This window comes from Harpegnathos saltator, unplaced genomic scaffold (assembly GCF_003227715.2).
Source record: "Harpegnathos saltator strain DR-91 unplaced genomic scaffold, Hsal_v8.6 scaffold71, whole genome shotgun sequence".
Taxonomy (NCBI): domain Eukaryota; kingdom Metazoa; phylum Arthropoda; class Insecta; order Hymenoptera; family Formicidae; genus Harpegnathos; species Harpegnathos saltator.
In genome coordinates, this window is record NW_020230549.1 from 740,659 (window position 1) to 755,719 (window position 15,061).

General features: G+C 45.2%; 1 protein-coding gene across 2 annotated transcripts in view; it reads left to right on the forward strand.

The window, feature by feature from the left end:
• The window catches only part of LOC105191932 (tyramine receptor 1), a 48,883-nt gene that overhangs the window by 25,234 nt on the left and 8,588 nt on the right, over positions 1-15,061 (forward strand). Inside the window, exon 1 of one of the 2 annotated variants that reach the window (XM_025305734.1) lies at positions 8,490-10,367. The exons of the other annotated variant lie outside the window; for it this stretch is intronic. The gene's annotated coding sequence lies outside the window, so the exon portion shown is untranslated. Of the gene's footprint in view, positions 1-8,489; positions 10,368-15,061 lie in introns of those variants that run through there. 2 annotated transcript variants of the gene reach the window in all.

The window sequence follows — 15,061 nt, forward strand, 5'->3', positions numbered from 1 at the left end:
AAAAGCTGTCAAGTTCTCTCGTCGAGGTTATAAGTAACAAATTTATATTCGCGGCCAGGCGACTGTCGATACAATGTATCGTTATGTCAATTAACACCGAGGGGGGGTACTTCACATCGCACGATGCGCCATGCGTGTTCGCCATCGCGCGCTTGACAAATGACTTGAAGGATGAGACGCGCGTTGATCGGATTCTTCTGTTTCGGGTCCCCCGGCTGTCACGGTATTTTATGCGGCGTCACACCTCTCGACTGTGTGTGTGACGTTAAAGTGTGATCTCAAGCGGTTACGCAACGGGCGACAAAGTCGCCGAAGATTACAATCGCGGGAGCTGCTTTATGTGATTATGAGGTGCGCGGTAAATTGCAGTACCGGGCTGCGTCAATTTCCGAGCGTGACGTCGAGTCTAACGATCGACTGTAAGGAAACAATTACCACAGCGTTGACAGTCAACAACACATGTTCGCGAGTTTTTCCCCAACGAGTTTTTCCTTCTCCCTCGAAAAGCGAGACGTCGATTCGTAAAATCGATGCCTTCCTGCGATTGTCCACCGGATTGTCTCTCCTCGTACGAGGTGTTCCGCCTTGGCGGTTTGGCTAAAATATAGCCGGGCCGGCGAATAAACGTATATCGTTCTGTTTATATTCCTCCCCGCGTCTTGCGTTACATACTTCCTCTTCCTCTCCGGGAATAACATACGCGTAATAATCGAGCGGCGGCCGAACGCAGGCGGTTTCGCAGGAAGCGTTTAAGCCAACTATGAATCTATGATTACTTTTTTTCCTTTCGTTCTCATAAAGTCTCCCGTCGGGCTTTTGCGCGAGAGACCGCGAGAGACTGGAATTGTCCGAGGAAAACTCTCGCGATCGTCCGCTCGTGTGTGTGTGTGTGTGGGTGGGTGCGTGTATAGATTAGGGCTGTCGCGTCTACCACCCTTACGGTTATGTGGATGGAGACTCTTGGCGCCGTACAACACCTATGCGAGAACAATCACCTGGCAGTTCGGCCTGCCATTCATTCGCAGTCTGCCGTGCATCGATCACGCGATAATCAAACTTCAATACTCCCGTCCGACTTGGTGCAGCCTGCTGCCGCTTACGCTATCGGTTAGACACGCTTGCCCCGCTTGCAGCTCGCAGCTCGTGCCGCATACGCGCCGAGTTAATTCCCGAGCTATGGTGGGTGTCAGAAATATGCGGTTCACGTCTGACATTTCACCTGTCGGCCGCGCGAGTCCCACTCGCGCGATAACATACGATCCGGGCTGTTTGTTATAATTGTAATCAATTTACGTGCGCGCGATCGGCTGCCGCGCGCGCGCGCGCGCGCTCGTGATTTATATACGGCGCGCGAAAGTCGGCCTCGCACGCGCATGCAGTGCGCCTCTCGTTCTTTAATAAATCATCCGCGATACCTTTCGTCATAATTATCCCCGTGTGATTTTTACGAAATATTGTGTTACGTTCGCCGTAATACGGCTGTATTGTGCGATACACGCATACACACACACACACACACACACACGGAGAGCCTCGTCGGCTCGAGTTTCCGGCGATACCGAGGAATCAGCGCGTTAGCGAATACGCTATTAAAAATGATATGGGCGCGGGGCGGGGCTGGTGCTTGCGCCGCGCTTTATTCAGCCGGAAATACTACAACGCCCATCACGGAGGAAAAGTTTCTGCCGCGCCGCGCGCGCTCGCCCGTAAATGTTAATCAGCCGGAGCGAATTGAACTTTATATCTTATATAGAAACTTTCGCGCAAGAAGGAGTCACTTTGTTATATCCCGTCGGTTCTAGCAGGCAGCTCCGAGACGCGGCGGGTATTATGAATATACACGTTCAATCGGACCAAGACCGAGCGAGAGCCTCCGGAGGAGCGCATGAAAGAACGCAAATTTCGTTGCAAGCGTAATTTCAATAGCGGCCTGAGTAGCGCGATGCTCAGACGAGTATCTTGTCCGCGCGCGCGGAGATGTTTGAAGTCTCGCTGTTCTCGATAGAAATTCAACGCGTCTCCTCCCTCGCGGGGCTTTGCGGCAGAAATTCGCGCGTTTGACGTATTTTTCTTTTGCACAACGACCGCTGTAACCGCGTTATTTTCTTTTATCTTACACCAAGCTGGTGGACGCGAGCGATGGGAAAGCTATTCGTTATTCGGAACTTCTCACTCGTCCTTTCTCCGTCGCTCACTCACCCACCATTCACTCACTCACTCACTCACTCGCTCGCTCGCTCGCTCGCTCGCTCGCTCATTTCGTATCAAAGTTTGAATATTAATCTCTTTCCGTGTACATACATATTGTTGGTATTGTAACAACATGTCGGTATATTGTAACACAACATGTCCACCGATGTTTGTTCATACTTCTATGAATCGAGTTTGATATTTGCACGTAGTGCAGAATTTTTTCGATCTCTCGCTCGAACATATAACGCGTATTTGTTCGATCGTTAACTGACCTTTTAATAATCGCTTGTTTCCCGATACACTTCCCGATGTATTGCCGAGCGTGATTTGATTTGATTTCTCTTTTATTTGGACGCGCGTTTCCCGCGCGTGTGCAACAATAACACTCGCTCGGCTGTACATTTTTACTTTATTTTTGCGGGCATCGCGCGGGCCGGAGCGGGACGTTGATGAGCATAACGAAATCTAATACGATACGCGATAATGACCGTTTCGGCTGGCGGATAACAAGATCAGAAATGCCGAGGGTTCTCGCCTAAGAAGAAATATCGATTTCTCACTTAATCGCGACGGGGTGAGTTCTCCCCTCACTTTCTCTCCCTGGCCGCATAACGGCGATCATCTCGTAATAAATGCATGTATGCAGAATACAGCCGCGATATTATATCGCGGCTTCATCCGCTGCCCTATATTCGATAGTTTTGCATCGATTCGTCCGACCTCGGTGCAATAACGTGTCATCGCGCGGCATATTTTTCGCTAGACATTGTTGTGCGTAGTTACTCGGCGTTGGCTCGCGCGAATCGCCATCGTCGCGATGCATTTATTGCGACGAGCCTTATTTGCAGATCAAGATTGTCCCAGCGGTTCGCAGCGAGCTGGAAAAACTCGCGCGAGAAGATTAAATATTCCCTCGGAACATTCGGCCGGGAAATGACCGATGCAAATGAAGAAAAATCGACAAGTTCGACGATTGCAAAATCCCCTTCATTTGTACGTGGAATCTCCGAAAGTTACCACGAGCGTGGACTGAATGTTGCGTCGGACCTTCTCGTGATGATCTCTGTCGTTGCTAAAAATTAGACATTAACATGTAAATCGCCATCGTTCGGCCCACGTGTACCTCTTCTGTACCGCTCAAAATTCCGGTATCATCGTCGTTATTTACAAATCATGCCGTATCGCGGGAAACGCCGAGAGAGCCACCGCGATTTCGGACATCCGCGTTCAATCTAGGGTTGCTAACTCCGGTTTTTAAGTTATATTCAATCAATGGAATGAGAGTTCAGATTTTAGCAACGTTTCTCCGTTTCAAGCGCCTAAACTAGGAAAAGAAATTTAGTATCTCTAACAAAACTGTTTAGTTGAGGCATTTTTTAATAGCAACCAAATATCTTGTTTTATATAACAAAATATTTAGTTGTCTCAACTAAATATATTTTTCTGCTTTGTTCTCTGGACCAAATGATTTTGTTCTTAGACTTTATACATATAAAAATTAAGCATTTTAGTTATTTTATCCATAAAAATTACATAATAACGAAATATTGTTTTACATAAACTAAAATAATGCCCAATGGATACTATTTTGTCTTTCTGTGCGCTAAAATTTAGATTTTACATATTAAGAAAAAATTATAGTATTTTTAACAAAATTCATACAGTTAAAGCTTTTTGGTTGCTATAACAAAAGTATTACGTTATATGAATAAATCGTAATCAAACAAGATATCTATGTTTACAGGAACTAAACAATTTCGTTGGGCCATATTTCGGGCATATTTTAACCAAATTATTTTGTTGTTACAACAAAATTTCACGCAACAATACATTTTTTCTAGTGTACAAACGATCGAGCGCCACGAAAAGCCATCTAGTAGATGATCTGCCGATCCATCATTCCATATATATTGAAAAAGTAATAGTTTATTATTTTGTTCAATCGAATCTTGTCTATAAAATTCCTTGGAAATTAATATTGTAAATAAATTCTTGTCATATTTTGTATTCAATGTAACGTTATGATTATTATTTCTGTCCGGTTTAGTCCGCTTTGGGTTTGTTACCAAAGAAGAAATGTCCGGTGATTTTAACTTTTGCATTTGGCAACCCCAGTCTTCAATCTAGGCCACGACTGACGTTCTCGGTCGGCTGAATAGAAGGATAAATGACGGTCCCTTGTTCTCTCCAGAAGACAGTATCCACACACGAGTCCATGCGAGTAGATGCGAATATACCACTGCCAGGATACGCGCTGCAGCTGCGGCGAGGGGCTGCATTTTCGGCCACGTATTTCGCGTTCGACGCGCTCGCTCGCGCGCGTACATGTATATTGCATACACACATACACACTGCGTACATCACATGGACAGATACACCGGGTGATTTAACAGCACGGCCGTGTGACCGGCCGAATGAGGGGAGAGCCGGGGTGTATTTCTGTGATATTTCCTTGGTGTTTCATATCCGTTCCGAGCGGTTGCTTCCTCCGTGTCTACGGCCGTTCATCCGCCGCTGGCGTATGTAAATGCGCCTTGCAGCGTGTGTCCAATTACGTCCGTGAGGAACGCCACCCTTAACGACTGTAAAGCTCGGGGATGCCAGCTACTCGACGCTTACACGCTTGGAAGATTATGCTGGCCGCGAAATTGTTCTCATGCCAACAAACTAAACGCACGGGCCGCGTGTCGCCGAGCACGGACCATTTCGCGCGTTTCGCTCGGCGGCTGCCGCTGCCGCAACCGCTTGGAAATTCCGCGGCAGGATGCGGGAAGGAAGGAAAAAGAAGAAGAAGAAGGGAAAGAAAGTCGCGGCATAACCAATGAAAATCGCGGCCCTTCTTCCGGCGACTTTTAATCGCGTATAATTAATTTGCCTTTCTAGCCACTGCGATTTTATTACTCCCCCAGTATTTCTCCGAGCAATACTCCGGCCTGGTTAACGTGGCGTAACAAAGTCTCGATAACGCGTTTAAGTATCGCCATATAATAAAATGTGCAGTGCGATAACGCGTGTAACGAAATTTATCGCGCGCTATCGATATCCCGTAAAACAATTCTACCGGCTGTAATTTATTTTTGCACCCTTGCGTACGTAGTCACCGTGCGCTCGTAAATTCCTCGTCCGATCCGAGATGTTTGTACGGTCATTATTCTTTTGAAAATATATGCTACTTTGAAAAATCGAAAGTCGATCTTCGATGGTGTTCTTTGATATCTCTCGCATCTTCCGGCGACGAGAAGTATACGTCATTTCATATCATCGAAATCGAACGGCGGATAGCCTGAATCTAACTTAAATCCCGCGATTTAAAGTATTTCCTCTTTTATTCGTAAAATATAATCCGGTGGTAAATAAATTTACTGTGTATTATACCGGCGAGTGTAAAAAGGCAAAAAAATTAAAATATAATATGACTCGACGTTAAAAGAAAAAAAGAGTCGCACACATTGCACTTTCGTTCATTTTTACGGCGCTGTAGCTTCATTCGGTAAAATCCTATTATAAATGTTGCTTTAATCCGTTCTGCAGATGAATATGTTGAAAAATTATTCGTACGAATAATCGCGGGAAAATATTTATCGAAGGTGAATCTCTTCCCCGTAGTTGAGAACTGCCCGGTACACGCGCGGTACACATAAGCGGAACCGTTATAATTCTATGGAATTACGGGGAGATTAGGCCGTCACCTTAACCGATACTTAGGTAGATCGTATATTCATAACCTGTAGGGGGATATATTACTTAACTGCAGAGCTGGGACTCCGTATTCAGGAGATGATGTTGCACCTGCTTCCGTTGCATGCGATATGGACAATCTGACTGTACGCTTTTACCGCTCAAAGTAATTAATATACCTGTAATATTATCAGATATCGGATCGATTCGAGAGTTTGGTTCGATTTTTCGAATAGATAATCTAGACAATGAAATGATAAAGTATACATTTGGAAGAATGATAAAAATATGATAAAAATGACAAAAAATGATAAAAATATGATAAAAATGACAAAAAATGATAAAAATATGATAAAAATGACAAAAAATGAAAGAAATATAAATTGATAAAATATTATGTGCTCTGTTGTAAAACTGATTACAAGTAAAACTTAAAGATAATACATAAGATTTTACAAGTAAAACTTATATAAAACTTACCTTTTTAAACAAAAAGGTAAAAAAAGGACGCCAAGTACAAGCGCAACACGTATTGTGTTATTTTTAAAAGTATCAAACTCAAATTATTTTTTTTACTGTATATATGTGTACATAAGTTTTTACAAGTAAAACTTATAACTTTATAGTTTTACAAGTAAAACTTATAACTATAATAAAACTCTGCAACACTTTTCTACTGTACAAAAGAAGTGACATATTGGAACAGTAGCGCCAACTGAGAAACCTAACATATATATATATATATATATGATTATTGTATACTTAACTTAATATTTTTAGAAATCTCAAATTCAAATTATTTTCTTTTTTAAGATATATATTATGTACATAACATAAGTTTTTATAATATATGTACATAAACTTTTAAAAGTAAAAGTTATATCGTGTTATAAAAATTTAACGTTTGTTAATAGTGTTCAATATTTAAAAAAAAATATCTTTTTAAAGGTTATGTTATTCAAAATATTCAAGAAAACCTAGCTACAAAAAATGTCCATAATATAAATTTTCACAAGTAAAATTTATCATTCTTTATTAGAACACTGAGTTATATGGTTATTTTACTTGTTATTGTAACAAATTAATTATTATAACAATGCAATAAAAAATATTTAATACAAAAAATCTTGGCGCGGCTGCACCAAAAACTATATCGAACTAAAACTTGTTTAATACATATATGACAGCATTTTTATTAGAATAAAATGTACTTGTAAATTCTCTCTATACATATACGGTGTAATGTTTTATTTAAGTTTATATAGTATAATAAATTATAAACCTTCACTATAGAATATACATATCGAATGTGTATATATTCTACATATATTGATATTTTTTTACTCAAAGATGTTATTCTTATTATAATTGACGAAATGTCAATGATATCTAATTTGACTTTAAAAAACTATATCGAACTAAAACTTCGCTCGAACGATATGCTTCGATTCAACACAAGAAAGTCAAATTTGACTCAAAAGTCGAACTGGAACTTTTTGACTGATTCAATATGTAAATTTTACGCTCCACTAAGCGATACGTACCCGAAAATAATATTAGATACATATGCCCGCGATATTCGCGATATTTGCGTATTAAATGTACTACTGTTGATCTCACAAAGAAAGAAGCTATTCTCCAGATATCGGACGAAAGTCCCGATATACCAATACAATACTAAATATTGGAATACATGACGTGACGTCGCATTTCCTTTCGCGCTAAAGTGTCGAGGGAATTCAGGTTGCATGGAATTTTAAAATATCGAAATTTCCCCGAGCGAGAGCTGCTCCGCGGGTAATCATCGTGCGTGTCGCGCGATTTAAATATTGAGCATTATCGCGCAGATATTCATTTGTTACAGGAATGGTGTAGGAATGGGAAATTGAAAAAGAAAAAAGGGGGAAGCGAGGGATCCTTCTTTTGAACAAATATATTTATTTATAATGCATGAACGCGTGTACGTGCGCGTAGCATGTCGGGGAAAACAACTATTTGCGCTATTTGGTATGAAATTACATTAAGGTTAACGATAGAAATCTTTTTCGCGATTCGGGGCGAATTATTTTGTTTGCGCTAGTTACGAGGATAATGGAATACCGGTCAGAGAGGCTGCGCAAACTACGTAACAATCCGTGTTGGACAATAGACAAAGGTTGATCGTAGTCACAGTACTAATCACCACCATTAATCACTATTAGTAATGCAGGTGATCCAGTGGCGCCATTAATTAGAACGTCTTATTGGTTCACCTTTATCACGCTGTCTCTGCATCGCGGTTTACTTTGTAAATAACCCCCGCGTTCGAGAGACTTCTTCCCTCACGTTATTTCAATCCTATTTCGTCCCCCGCATGGCCATTTGCAAATGTGTACACCTGTACACAATAAAAGCCGTAAAACATCGTGGCGCGGAATTTAACCGACAAATTCGACAGTGTTATCGATACCTTTTGCCGACGTATCAATAAAAATCCCCACGTGTGCGCGCGCACGTGCGCGCAGAATTTATTAACCGGATTAATGCTCCTTTAATGACCGCATTCCAGCTGTGACTTTTTGATCCAAGAGAGAGAGAGAGAGAGAGAGAGAGAGAGAGAGAGAGAGGGGAGGCTAATAACCATCGGTCTAATATCCGGTGGGCGGCACTGAGGAAGTAGAATCGCTTAACGAGGAGCGGAATATTCATTTCGGATTAATCTTTCGCGCGTTAAGCCGTCGGCCGACTTATGGAAAAATTATGGATTGCAGTGAGAATTGCAAACTCTACCGAGGACCGCCGGCAACGTAATTACATCGCGGTACTCGAAGAGAGACGGATTAAGAAGTATCCCCGCTGATTCATAATTATCCCGGGGAGGCATTTGATCTGAGTGAAATGGCCAATTTCTCGAAGAAACTCTCCGTTCGCACTTCGCTTTCGCGCGAGCCCGCATAACGCCGCTCTTTCTCCATTTCTTCCTGGCTGGGCAGCGTGCATCACTTTGGACCTTTAATTTCCTGCGCCCTTCACCCAGAACTAAACTCCACGTTTCGAAGAAAGATTGATGAGATTAACGACGTGCAGGTTGCAAAAGTCGAGATTCCGTCACGTGCACACACCCACACGCGTCGATGGCTGGCCGGTAGAGAGAAGCCGGGGATGAATACGCAAAATTTCTGCGAAAAGTTACCGGTCGCTGCATCCTTCGACATATATGTTGCCTCCTCGCCGAAGCTCGCCAAAGCTGCCTTATCTGTGACCTGAAACCTTGCGGCGAAACAAAGTGCAACGGTATCAGCTGTATGTGCTTTCAACGAGTTTCGTTCTGCGATATCGGCGTAGCGCGACCGGGATACGGAGGGGCCGGCGTATGTAAAGTTTATAAATGGTATCGGGTGAAACGCCATACTGGAGCTGATTAAAACACTTTGCCGTGTACTCCTGAACATGTCGAGTTGAACAGAAACAAGCGATACATACGTGACTTTCGTTACGCCGTAATTTGCCTGGATGTAACACGTTTCAAGTGTCCACGTTTTTAGACACCTGTTACGAAAAAATACGCGAGTCATATAATTTTCTCTTTTCTACGTCACAACGTGTACGTAGAAAAAAATCGATCCGTGGCTGTACGCTCGGTGAATGCAATGCGAGCTAATCACATTCCCCGGGGGGGGAGGAGGGGATTGCGTTACACCTAGCGCGCGCGAGGACAGCCGTATCCCTTCGCGACTTTCGACGCCGACGTCGTTCGCCGAACGTTGTTTTATCGCATGTCGCCGAGGAAAATAACGCCAGTCACGATCGCGCCTCGCAATATCTCGCCGAGAGAACTAGATTTTTCCTTCCTCATATTTCGCATTAACGGGCTAACGCACGGGTGTACTACACGGAGGGTAACTCATACGCGCCGGGAATTCCCGGCGTCGGATACGAGGGAATAACGGCAAGTCGGCGCGGGAGGGAAAGCTGTCATTCTCCGGTGTGTCTACCGGAATCCCGAGTCCCGTTCGGCTAATCTTAAGACACGCCGCGGTATTGCGAAATCCGACGGAATTTACATACGTTCAAATCCATGCCGGAAGATTCAGCCTGATACTCTCGGCGCCGCTCGAAATTCGTCTCGCGTATTATCCTTCGAGATGCGCGAACCTGTCACGCGTACGTCGCGATTCCTTTCCGCCCTCTCCCCCCCGTTCGCCAACGAATATTACGCTCGTGTAATTCGACTTGCTATGTGTAATCGTCACAAAGGAATCCGTCTTCCCATGGGACCCCATCGCGCGCGCGCATTCCTCCGCGTCTCTCCTCGCCTTTTTAGCCGAGCTTTTGTCTTTCGGTCGCGACGCGGAAGTATCGCGCTCCTTATGTCTCCCTTATGTCAGCGGGAGAACCGCGTCTTCGTAGCGGCTCAGGCACGAATATTCCTCAAAGATGTCATAACCCTGAATCGCGCGCCTTCAAGACCGGAAACCACATCTCATATAATAAATAGCGCGCATTTCTTCGCCCAGGTAAGTGGGTCGGAAGTATTGTGAGAATGTAACGTCATACTTTTTATACCTTTTTTGAAGGAATGCAATATTGTGCGATGTGCAAATCGCGCGGTCAAACTCATCATTCGATCGTAGACGAAAATTGAAAGTTTGAAAGGACTTTTCGCTCTCTCTCTCTCTCTCTCTCTCTCTCTCTCTCTCTCTCTCTCTCTCTCTCTCTCTCTCTCTCTCTCTCTCTCTCTTTCTCCCGCTTTCTTGCTCTCTTTTATGCGCGCGGCTAGAAATTCCATAAATATTTCGCCATCGAGCACGGCTAGTTTCGCGTAAAACTTGCGTCACGTACATCACGACCACTCGTTCGCTCGGCGCGCAAGTTGAAGGCCGAAAGCTCACCCTCGAGAGTCATATCCTTAAGACTATAATTCCGCGATGAATTACCTTATTAAGGGAACTAATAAATCCTAATAATCCCAAAGAATAGCTACACGAGCGGGCATTGTCCGCGAGCACAATGCCCGTACTTACTCCGCGCTCGCGAACGCAGTTTGTTTCAAACAAAGATGGCGGAATCGACGAGGGTCCTTCAATTGCGCACATTTACGGGAAATTCATTACGGCTGAATTCGAGATCGCTCGCGTATGGCGGGGAGGGGGGGATGTGTGCGCTGCGGTGTTCGCTCGACGTGTTCGTATCGACGTGCGCAACATTCCGTTCTGCTCTGGCGAGTTACTCGCTCGATATCATCGATAATCCAAAAATACCATCGGCGCGCATCTCCTCGCGAGAGAGCGCTCGCACTCGCGGTCGTATCTGCGCGAAAGAACCGCCAGGACGAAGGAAACGAGCGAGGCACTCTCTGACAACTTACAAGCGCGCATCTCTCTCTCGCCGCGTGCGTTGGCGATCAATGCGGCGGGCTGAAAATTGCAACGGAAGACTTTCATTAGCGGCTTAACGCCGCGCAACCGACTCGAGCTGCCGGGCGAGAAGAGCTGCTGCGTGGCGCAATAATTGCTGCTCGCGCGATATTACTGTCATCCCGCTTCTGCGCGGCAAATAACGGCCGGGCGTTTGCTTCCCGCGGGTTGCACCGTGTGTCTGCATGTACCTGTTGAAAGAAGAGAAATTACGTTTCCCTCAGCGAGTCCCCGAGTATTTCCACCGCGCGTCTCCACCGAGCGACAGCGGAGGGAGGGAGTCGAATTTTCACTGCGATCAGAGTCCAAGCGGACCTCGTAAATTCTTATCCCGATGATCACATTTTATATGACCGCGCATACGCGCGACGTCCTACGTAATTTTTATTTTCCGCAGTATCTAATCGCAGCGACATACCGCACATGCAAACTTGTTTATCTAGCCGTAACTACGAGAGCGGAACAAGCGTTTTCTCCTCGTGAGACACTCCGCAGTAGTGCGCGAGTCTCGTTCAACGTAGGGCGCAATCAATTTCTTTCCGAGAATGCCGAGCGAGAAGAGGTCGGAGAGATCACGTCGGGGAATTTTGGACGTCGCGGATGAAAACGGGGAAGCGCGATGAGAGAGCGCCGGCGCTGGAGAGATTAAAAACGGCCATTTTACGCCTCTCTTTTTAGTAATGTAATAAGCGAGATTTTTCGCCGGGAAACTCTGTTTGCGCTAAAATCGTTGCGGCGAAAAACTTGGAGGGAATTTCCGCGCATTCCGCTTTACCTTTTGCGCGCCGCCGGCAGGGCGAGCAGGGACCGCGGTAGTTAAATTTACTTCGTCGGATCCTCGGATGTCAGACGATGCGAGAAATGGCGCGCTGCATTTTTAATGCAACACGCGACGATCGTTTATTCGCGAAGCGTGTCGCGACTAAGACTCGCCGAGGGTGCGTCTAGTCGCGGCAAAACGGTTGCGATCTTGAATACGCGTGTGTCCACCGCATTGCGAGAGCTGATCCTCTCGTTGTTCATTTGCGTCCAGCGTCGACTTTGCGCACAATCGGCGCAACTCGCGCGGAACTTTCGTTCCGCGGGAGCGACCGGCGCGCGTCCTGCGGCTCGCTTTTCGCGAGCAGGCGCTTGCGATTAATCGGGGAACGATTTGAAAAGATTCTCGTACGCGATTAATACAGCGCAGTGTACCGTTCGTGGCGTGCTGAATATCGAGTTATTTCCTTTTTCCTTCTCTCTGTTTTTTTTTTTTTCTTTCTCGGAAAACGAAGCGTCCAGCTTAGGATTAAAATGGTAATGGTTCTGGCCACCCCCATACATGTTCCCGCGCTCTGAACGTTGGAATAAAACAAAAATCGGACAGATAAAATGTAGCCGTGATACGGAAGAATCAATTCCCTTTTTGCCAAGCAGATAACGTTCGCACCCGAGCGCATCGCATATTGAATATTAAAGCTGGCGCCAATCTGCATGGGGCATGTACAAATTTCAAATATACCCGCGCGACCTTTGCCCCGCGTACACGAAGAAAAAAAAATGTCAGCGGTCGAACAAGGACCGGACAAAAAAATCATCAGTCGGAAACGATGTTTTTTTTACCGCGATCGCGACAGACATCGTTCGGTTTTGTTTCAAACTCGCTCAAGACAACCGAGAGAGAACAACTGATCGTACGGAGAACGGAGATCTTCTACGAGGATCTTGTTGTGTTGCGCAGAGCAGTTTTCATCCCCAGATAATGGAGAAATCAGTTACACGAAACGAACAATCTTCTCCATGTGTCGTTTGAGGGAGAAGGGGAGAGCTTGGTCAATATATATATATATATATATATCGAAAATAAAAAAAGGGAGAGCTTCAGTGGAAAATGCAAGATAGGAACATCCGTAATTTGCTTGCCGCGCGTTTTGCCTCGGCATGTCGAGCACCCCATCGGCCGCTCTTCGCGAAGTGTTTCATTATTTTTCGTAATTTCCGAGTCAAATCCTGCCGCCACAACCTGTCGTATCTGATTGTGCCTGCTTCGATAAGGATCGCGCGCAATTCCGCCGGTCCATTCGTCTTATCCGACTATCTTTCTGTACCGCCGGTATTACACATTATAAACCATTTTCTCGCTCGCTCGCCGCTGGCAGATTATTTATGATCGATCGTAACCTTCCTGGTGAGGTGAACAAAAAGAGAGAGAGAGAGTGTGTGTGTGTGTGTGTGTGTGTGTGTGTGTGTGTGTGTGTGTGTGTGTGTGTGTGTGTGTGTGTGTACCTTTACCAAAAGTTCATCGATCGCACCGGCGGGGTTTAAACTCTTTTCTCGGTGACAAATATGTCTCGATTCTGACGCGGATATTTGCTCACTCCCGCGGAATCCTGCTCATCATCGGCGCGACTTGTGCCTCGATTTTCGTAAAACCGCTGATTTCTTAATATCTTTAAATGCTTCTTGTCGTCCGGGGCGGAGGGAAGTCGATCGAAGCGCGGGGGGCGGGGATTCCAGCGGTCACATGGGCATTGGAATATTACGGGAGTGCCTATATCGCGCACGATATTAATTAAAAATCCGCTTTATTCTCGACGGACGATTTAAACCGTGTCGTTATGCGAGCGACAACATTTCTGCGTGAAATATAGACGAGGCGCCCGTATAGACATGCGCTCCAATATCCAGCGCCGACAAAAATATGATATTTCCATTACATATTTTGACGACTGCGAGAAACGGCGAGAAAAAAGCACCACGCGCGCTCAGCGCTTTATGCGTGTACGTACATACGCGCTTAGCAGCGGTTAAACACACGTGTTAATTTGTACGTAAATAAAGAGAGAAAGAGAGAGAGAGAGAGAGAGAGGAGAAAGGAAATGCCAGAGTCTAGCGAGATAGCCGTCTCAGCGAGTAAGTAAGTAAGTAGAATGTATCCAGGAACTGGCTGGACATTAAAGGAAAGGACACTGAAATCGACTTTATGCCGGCGCGAGAGACCGTGTTTCGCATCTTGCGTGTTGTTTCTTATCATTTAATAAGAATTCTCGAGGGGTGCTCCACGCGACTTTGCGGGAATATCGTGCAAATCAAAAGCAGAGAGAGAGAGAGAGAGAGAGAGAGAGAGAGAGAGAGAGGAAGAGAGACTGGAAGATTTACAATTTTAATAAACGTGGATAATTATGGGCGATACGTTCCTATTTCGACGACACCGTTCGGCGCTGATAGATGCTAGAATTAAGTACGTGCGCGGAATTCCCATTCTCTCTAAACTGCCTTTTACATCAGATTACCGTTAGTCAGCCCCGCCGTGAGGAGAGAAGTGGAAACAGCGCGGTAATTTACTTAATTTGTCGAGCCGAGGGAAAATCCATTTTTCGACCCGGCCAATAATAGCGGGACTGATGCACAGCCGTCGGCTGGAAGGAAAAGGTCAGCGCGCGAAATGAGAGGATTTAAACGATCGAATTATGGCGAAAAGTATTTCTCTTCCTCTTTCTTGCCTCGGTTACTCATTGGCCAATTACATCACGGTAGTTTCGTTCGCGCGGACGTCGCTGCTATTATCAACCAGCCGAGCAACCGGATAAAAGCGCTATAAATGCAATTTGATTGAGCTGCAAATTGACACTTTCATCACACGTTCGGAACACGTGAAATTATCATTACGATTGTAATGTAGGCGTGATTACGCCTCCCTGTATATTTCGCATAAATAGGAAATTCTTAATTCTTCGAGGTATCTAATTTGTACGTCATGCCTCGTTTGCGCCGACACGCTTCGTTAAACATATCGCGGCGTGTTAATTTTAATT